The sequence below is a fragment of the Pecten maximus genome, chromosome 12, assembly GCF_902652985.1.
Source record: "Pecten maximus chromosome 12, xPecMax1.1, whole genome shotgun sequence".
NCBI lineage: Eukaryota > Metazoa > Mollusca > Bivalvia > Pectinida > Pectinidae > Pecten > Pecten maximus.
This window is the reverse complement of record NC_047026.1, coordinates 30,231,802-30,240,987: the sequence shown is the minus strand read 5'-3', so window position 1 is coordinate 30,240,987 and position 9,186 is coordinate 30,231,802. Positions and strand designations below refer to the sequence as shown.

Sequence of the window (9,186 nt, the reverse complement as noted above, 5' to 3'; positions counted from 1 at the left end):
ACCTTGGAAAAGTGGCTAAGAGAAATCCTCGTATTTCAGTTAAACCATTGGTGGAAGAGATGATTTACACTAAATTTAAGGGAAATGAGTACACCATCAAAGGAATCGCAGAGGAAAGATCAACAGAGCAGGAGTACATCCTTAAAAAGGGAGAAGAAGGAGTAAATGTTGTCGTCACCAAAGTAGGATTATTAATTGATCCAATAAACAAGTACCTGGCAGCATCACCAGATGGCATTGTTGAAGAAATTGGAGGGGAAAAAGGACTACTTGAAATTAAAAACACATTGCAAAATAAGAAAATTAATCTGACACAAGCAGCTCAACAAAATAAATCATTTTTCTTACAAATTGTTCATGGCAAACTAACTCTGAAAAAAAATCACAACTATTTTTATCAATGCCAAGGCCAATTAAATGTCTCGGTTTTCCCCTGGCTGGGCTTTGTGGTACGCTGTTTGAATCCCTACCAATTGCACGTAGAACGGATTTATCGTGATGAAAAGTGGTGGAAGAGTATCTTGCCCAAGGTTAATGCTTTTTACTACAATGTGCTGTTACCAGAACTAGCAGTTCCTCGTCATGGAAAATATCCTGGTATTCGTGAGCCAGGTGTTTGGGTAGGTTACAGAGCTCATATTTTTTGTAGAAAATAAGCCCTGTCCTCATCACATACTAGGTTTACTAATTATAAAGTTTTATTCTATGTTTTAAATGCAATTAATTAATATTGGATTCCATGTGCAAACACTTAATTGCTCCTTTTACTTTCCAGTTCACTCCAAGTGTCACAAGTAGTGTCCGAGATGGACAAGGACATGGGAACGTTGGACTTGGCCGTGGTGGAGGTGGGCGTGCACGTGGGCGCAAACGAGGACACTGCCCTAGCTACAAGGGAGAGAAAAGATCCACATCTCATTTATGTTTCGAAGAAGATGACAGAAACATTGATAAAGGGTATGTTTATTACTGAATGTTCAATGTTAAGTGATGAACTCTGTCTAAACTCATGCAGGACTCTATCTTTGGTCAGTTCTCAGTTTTAATACAGAGTCTGAGTGAGTTTTTTTTTTAAATTTTTATCTACAATATATTTTAGGTACATACATGTATAGATATTGAAGTAATTGATTGTATTTGAAAAAAGTAAGTCCAAATATGATGAATGAACAAGGAATCCTTCCTACAATGTCAATTATTATATGTCGAAGTTTTTTTCCAATTAATAGGCAAGCAGTATCAGCAGACATAACTCCATCAACACCTGTTCGACGGTCAAGACGTACAAGACGCAAATGTGAATTCACAGAGTACATGTATGTGTAAGGAATGTATGAAAATAAATGTTAATATGCACATCTTCAAATGAACAAACCAATACCCGACAAATTTGTGGTATTTTGTTATATGTAGTTGTATAAAATAAAACTGTTAATTTACGGGTATATCATTAAGAGAATAATAACAAGATTACATAGGGCATGTATGGTATAACATACCCGTTAATCTTGTAGGTATTATATATAAATCTGGGATGTAAAAATCTTCTTAAAGATATAAAAGTTGGGCATTTTCCTGGATTGTTCCTGATTTTTAAGTTACATTTTGAAAGCAACACTACAAATCAATGTATCAATGTATTTTGTTTTGTCTAGTTATGAAGGATATAGTGAATAGGTACCTGGTCCATCAACAACACAGTCAACATCTACAATGAATTGCTGTCCATCAACCAGTACTTGCCTTTGACAATTGCTCGCTATCCACAAGTGCTCACCTTCCACAATTATTCCATGCAGTCACCTTAATGACTTTCACCTCATCAATTTCCAGGTATACACATGTTTATGTCTAATTTTTGCTATCTAGTACATGTACCTGTGATTATTGCAAATGACGTGTGAATCTTAGTGTAGAACTTTCCCAAAGATAAGGTTTTATTGCCTTTTTGTATGTGAAATATAGAAAATTATCATACTGATAAAAACTTATATCATCACTGACAGAAAATCTCACACGTTTTTGACTATGTAATGCATTGAAGAAATCTTATATCATCACTGATGATGATATACAATTTTTTTAATTCAATGCAATTACAGAAGACACATTCTATGTGCATTGGGATGTCTTCAAATGCATTTGAAGTTAAACTGCAAAAGAATAAATAGAAAATTCAATGATTTCCCATTTTATATAGAATATATTTCACGAGTATGGCAGATTTTATAAATATTTTACACTAGTGATACGCACTCGTGAAAATATAAGAAAATCTGTCATACTCATGAAATTTATTTCATATTAAATGGGAAACCATTGAATATCCTTTATTTATTATATTATCTTAAATGTGTCTTTTGTTTTATCTAGTTATGAGGTACCTATTCCAACCACAGTAGTTAACATCCACAAGTGCTCGCCACCCACAAGTGCTCACCTTCCAGACATAGTCACCATATGCTCTCCATCCACAAGTGTTTACCTTCGACAAGTATTTCATGCTATCATCTAAGTAACTTTCATCTAATTAAAATTTCAGGTATGCATCTGTTTATGTCTGATATTGTCTGTACATCTGTGTTTATTACAAATTAAGTGGGAAAAGATTGAAACTGTAATTTCCTTGCTCTCTGTCCACAAGTCCTCACCTTCCACTGGTATTCCATGAAGTGGTAAGAAAAACTGCATACCTTTTTGAAATGTTCCAGGTATACAACTGTTTTAGATTTGTTCGTATACAAGTGTTTATTACAAATTCAAGTCAATAAGTATTTCTTGAAAGGATCGCAATGAAATATACTGTATGTATTGTCATTTTGTTGTCATCTTCACAATGCATTTTATTGGAAATAAATTAAAGCATTTTTTTTTTTTTTTTTTTCATTTTCAGACCTCATGAATGAACAGCATATATTGAGAAGTGAATTTCTGGTATACCTGATCATTGCAATGGTTTCGGTTTTGCTTGTCTTCGAGGTAATTATAGACATATTTTGGAGTATTTTTACCATTTTATTACAACATGTAACATAAAGAAATAAAGGTATATCCCTGTTAAGGTAAATTTTGCAGTGACATCAAATGTATAAAATAATTGTTGAACATTAAGGTTAACCATTTAATGAATATTTTGCATACCCATTACATCAACCTTATCAGCTATTGTATAGATATTCCATAAGTCTAAACAGAAGGAATCATTACAATTTGGTGTTTGTTTTAATGACTTGTAGGTGAAATCGGACATATTTGTGGGTAGCAGCAGCAAGCATCATAGATTGGTGGTGGAAAAAGACGTTCTGTGTTTTTTCCTGAGTCTTACGTGGCTCCATGTTGAATCTAGTCAGTTTGAATGCAGACAGTACTAATACATTAGAAACTGTAGACAGTGACGAATTGTGCTGTGTGATGAAACCACTTGAAGAAGAAAATGAAGAAGTTAAAATTGAAATTAGTAGTAGAATTAATGGCTGGATTTCTTTGGATGAATTACAGAATGTAATGCATTTACTTCATTACAAATGAAAGATTATTTCTTTTAATTTTAATTACAACTTGCAACCTACCTGGATTTAGAAGGCAGGCTCAATAATGTGGCCAGTAGCATACAAAATTAATTTTTCAAAAGATATGTCTATTTAACATGTGCAAACAATTATTATGCAAATGAATTTATAATCTTTATATCATTTTGTATTAAGATTATTAGAAAATCATGAAACTGGCTTGGAAGTAATATTCCACTGTTATGTAATGTATTTTGTTTGGCCACAAGGGAAATAACTCTTACAATAATCTGTCAGGTATTGGCTTCCATACTAATGGGAAAAGTAGTTCCAACTGAAGAGGAAAATGGCTTCCTTTTCAACATAAACACCAAAGTTTATCTTGCTTTTTATATATTATTAATTTGAATGTTTGCAATTATTGGTGTGGTATGTTGTAGTACATATCTGTCTCCTACTCTCTGGGTGATTTGTATTCAAATTGAATACCTCTTAATACCAGAGGACTTGCACAAAGTCAGGGTTTATATTACATGTTGTATCTTATATGTAAAGCATTTTTATTTCATTTTAAGTATATCTAGCATAAAGATGAATCCTTGCTTGTCATTTTGGTATATGATAGTCCAATATTTTCCCCCAGTTTCATATTTTTATGCAGGATCAATATTTCACTTTTAAACAGGGTCTAAAATCCTTAAATGCTAGAATTTGACGACGTCTCTCGGCAATATTTTCTGTCGAACTCCTAAGCAATTAGTATCGCGACCCCTTCTGTAACATCTGTTTAACTTTGAAACATTTGGTTTTAATGATTATAAAATATCAATAAAGAAATTCATGAAATGAATGACTAAGCAAATGATTAACAGATGCGATATGATATACGTGGCAGTGCCATTACTTGGCTAGGTGTTGGCCAATGAAATTTAAACACATGTCTTGTCCTCTATAAATTAAGTGTTTTTGTCGCACAACATCATTGATACCTGATCATACACTGAAGACCCGAATTCAATTCCTCAGCTCTTGAGGTAAGTATTATTTTTCTCGGTTCCTTAAGTAAGTATATTTTACCTCGGTTGTTAAGTTAAACATTATATGCATTACATACAAAAGTATTTACCACTGAAATATCATAAATTATCAACTTGATAACCACTTATCATCACTGTGATTACTTTAGTTTGAACCAATCAGAGTGGAGCTTTCCATTAATCGCATTGAAGGCTGTTGACTATTTTGTTCGGATAATTCTCAGTTGTTCATATTTTTTTTACAGCAATGCATCATATTCACTAAGATATGTTTTTTTTAACTGTATGTGTCTAATATATGATATTCGTGAATTAATTGTTGATCAGTATTCTTGTAGACGGTATGCCTCTACAATCATGTCAGGGAAACGGGCTGTTACAACTACATGTACAACGTTTTAAGGTGGTTCATTTGGCGAGGTGGTTTCAGTTTTTATATATTTTTCTGGCTCGGAAATTCAAATCCGTGGATTTCGAGTTTGAAGCTCTGTCAATGCAGGATGTAAAAAACAGTGTGTCCCATTTTGTTTTATTGTGTACACTTTCTTCGTTATGAGTGTCTAGATAAAATACATTTAATGTCTAGAATTACTGAGGGACAATATAGAGTACACTGCGGGTTTTTAAGACAAGTCTATTTAATATCTTTCTATGTTATCTTCTTATGAAGCATTGGGGAAAACAGCAAAAACATGTAACGTTAAATATACAATAATAATTACAACTGTTGAATAACATGAAGTTTATATCACATGTGGAATAGACTCTCAATGTGTTTTGATTGGTTGACACAGTGACCTTTGACCGGGGTTATTTTGTAATCAAGTGGTCCAATGCATTTTGATTGGCTAACTCCTAAGTCCATTTCACAAGATCCTGGAAACGATAATGAACTAGAAGTTCGCACGTAATTTTTGTCGTAAAATTATACATATAGATTTTCATAATTTTTTGTCCTTTGGAAATAATTAACTTATCATTTTTTTTATTTGCAATCAATTGTTATATTTCCGAAGTTGTCAGTATTGCATATGAATTAGCGACATTTCATTTCAGGTCAAATTTTTACATCCAACTTAATATCTTAAAAGAACACACGTTAACACAAACTGAGGCCATTCATCATCAGAATATCTTTTCTATTTCGATCGAAACCCTTGACACACACTCGTAGTCGTTGTATATGATATTTCGTTTTTTTCTCGTTAGCTATTTTTAAGCTACAAAAACACCCGCTTAAGCTTTTGAAGAAATGTTTTACTGATTACATTGTTGTTCGGGATAGAAAATGTTAGTATGATTACTACGTAGTTCATCTATTATCCTCGGGATAAGAAGGGGCCGCGGTGGCCGAGTGGTTAAGGTGTCCCGACACTTTATCACTAGCCCTCCACCTCTGGGTTGCGAGTTCGAAACCTACGTGGGGCAGTTGCCAGGTACTGACTGTAGGTCGGTGGTGTTTCTCCGGGTACTCCGGCTTTCCTCCGCCTCAAAAACGTGGCACGTCCTTAAATGACCCTGGCTGTTAATAGGACGTTAAGCAAAACAAAACTAAAACCTCGGATAACCCACTATACGAGCGATTACATTGTTGGTAATTTATTATGCTAGGAATAACACACTTTAGGAGATGACACTGTCGTTGACATGTTGTTCGCGGGATGGGATTTCACAGGTTTACCTGTTATCCTCGGGATAACACACTATAAGTGTAATATCACTATTGTTAAGGGTCATCTTTATAGCAAAATAATGTTGAATTTCAAACACGAATACATATCTAAAAAGCCGCACAAAAAAGTCATGTAATACACCAAAATGTTTGTTTGAACATGTACTTTCTTAAAATAGTCAACAATTTTTCTGCATATGCTAATATTTTTTTCTATAGAGTTACATTATTGTAAGATGCAGATGGAAAAATTATAAGTTACAAAAATGACTTAACTTGATAAGTAGCTAAGCTGTTATGCTCACAAGTGTCTATAGCACAGGATAGGAGCGTTTGTTTGACCGATTAAGATTTTATGTACGTATACTCACTTATTCTGTTTTGATCTTGAAATGCAAATGGCGGCTGTAAATAATATTACACAAATTGCATAAAGGGAGGCATTTCAATCAATAGAAATGCTCTGATATCATACTTTTAAGTCATCTAATTAAAGAAAAGGGGACCTTTTTAATCAAATTGTTTATTTGGTGAGTTTGGGGCTTTTTTCAGGAATATTCATATTTTACCCCAAACTCAATGGTTGAACCTTTTTTTTTCTAAAAACAGTCTTCCTGACATGACTAGAGTTCTTATAAGAGCATTTTGATGTTTAAAATACCTCCTTGTATGCCATATTTGTGTGATATCATTCACAACCGCAAATTGCATTTCAATGTCATAATAAAAACAATGTTTATAATATAATAAAGTCAAATCCGGTCAAACCAATGCTCCTATTTTGTTCTTTAGACTATTATGAACAATTTGACATGGCTATTTTGTGGAATATATGCGATACAAAGGAGTTTATTATGTCGCCCGGAAATATGCATTTTTTTGCATGTTGTGTTGAAATCTACAAACACCTTAACAAATTACATATCAACAGCAAGTCATACGGTTTGCCATGATACAAGTTACTTTTGTCAAACTGCACCATAGTAGGAATTTAAAGGTTTCTAAAATATCACTGTTTTGACTTGATTTGTTTAGAGGCCCCTGAATATATTATAATCAGGCTAACACTCTATATGTGTGATTATGAAGTGATTCTACTGTAATTCTCAGTATACACACTGATAATGATACCATTGTGCAAATAAAAGCGAGACCTATTAAGTATAATATGTTTTTCTATTGATGTTTATTGCAGACACGTGCTGTTACCATGAATACCTATATCCTCCTTGTATTGTTTGCCGCCGGTGTAGTAGCTGTGTCCGCCAACGGAGAAAAGGTCCCCGTCGTAGCCACTGAAAAAGAGTTGGCAGACTTTTCGGAACACGACTTGGACGAATTTCTGGAGGATATGTCTGAGGATTTCACGGACTTCGAAACCGGCGACATACACCCAGGCGTAATGTCTAAGGATGACGCTGACTTCCAAAACGACGACGTACACCCAGACGTAATGTCTAAGGATGACGCTGACTTCCAAAGCGACGACGTACATCCTGGGTTTATGTCTAATGATGACGCTGACCTCGAGACAGGGAATTAAGAAGAATCGAATGAAGACTTTAAATATTAAAATTCGTTTTAATTATTCAAAATAAAACATGAAATAAAAAGTTTACTGCTGCAATTCGGTATTAAGTATGTTGTGTACATTCATACCTGTGTATTGTTATAACATACTGCGGGTGGGTGTAAATTAACAGTCATAATATGATGATAATTGTGTAGCTTCTGTATAAGAGTAAGGCGATACTGGACCTCCCTTACAAAGCCGACTGTCAGTCAGAGTCTTAAATATCGTAGTATCGATAACATAAGAAAAAAATCGATTAATAAATTATTATCGATAAAACCTTGGTAACACTTAATTATCTATGTGGATTGGTACATGTATTCCTGAACCGAGAAATGGTATGCCCTCTGATTACCCTAGCAAACCTCTTAGTCTAGTCCTTAGCACAAAAGTTTAAAGATCCTCAAGGTTGCTGTTTACAAAGTTACAGTTTTAATAGATAAATTTTCGTCTTTATCTACATGGACCAATTTGGTCAATATTTGATCAGGCTAATAACAGTTAAACATCAATTTTAAAATCATGACTAATTCATTTAAAAACAAAACAAAACGAATCCAAGCATAGAACTTTTTTCAATAAATAACTGTGTTGATTTTTTCTAGATGGCTAATGTAGACTGTAATTTCTATGAAATTTCAATATTACCTTTCATTTATCATGATCATCATCTTAATCAAAACTATTTTTATCGCTCATCACCATCAACTGCTGGAGCAACAGCATCTTTGAATATGTCTGTCATTATTATTATATGGATCATAAAATAAGCAAGCAATTTAAACAAAATCATACAATATACAAGTCTCTTACAAATTACAACAAAAACAGTCCCAGACAGTCTTTGCAGAAATTACATTTTTCCCCCTGTATTTTTTCCATTTGAGGACATGAAAAAGTCCCGCCCATTTTCTATGGAACCAGTGGTCACATCCCTCACAACATATCCAATCATCAGCTCTTAAAATCATGCAATATTTACATTGATCTTCCACCTCGCTAGGTTCATGTTCCGGTTCTGGTTCCGGTTCCAATTCAATGGCGTTGCAGGTTCCTCTTCCAGTGCAGGTTGCGGTTCAGGTTCTGTACTGGAACTAGTATGGCTTGATCCAGGCTCAAATTCCATGTCTCTTTCGTATTGAATTGTAAACAAATCACTGAATGGCATATGATCTTCTGTCAGAATTCTATAATTCAGTTTCTGTATTTGTTTTGCTTTTGAGTCATTTGAGAGAAGTACAGCATTGTACGCTTTGGGGAGACTGACCAGCTGGTTTTTTGTCATAACTGTAAGAACATTTTTGTCCTTCAGTATCATTCCTTTAGGAGACTTTAGGACATATTTTTTTCTGATTTGACTTTCAATCACAAAGCCATTATCAAGTTTTGGTGATG

The 9,186-nt window shown here is 33.9% G+C and overlaps 2 long non-coding RNA genes across 2 annotated transcripts; both read left to right on the top strand.

The window, feature by feature from the left end:
* The first annotated feature begins 907 nt into the window (after positions 1–907).
* On the top strand, positions 908–2,530 carry LOC117339604. Its single transcript, XR_004535273.1, has 4 exons — positions 908–957; positions 1,230–1,316; positions 1,656–1,833; positions 2,374–2,530. It is a non-coding gene; the product is annotated as an uncharacterized LOC117339604 (long non-coding RNA).
* A 1,927-nt stretch (positions 2,531–4,457) lies between these two features.
* LOC117339603 lies at positions 4,458–7,845 on the top strand. Its single transcript, XR_004535272.1, has 2 exons — positions 4,458–4,543; positions 7,414–7,845. It is a non-coding gene; the product is annotated as an uncharacterized LOC117339603 (long non-coding RNA).
* The last annotated feature ends 1,341 nt before the right edge of the window (positions 7,846–9,186 follow it).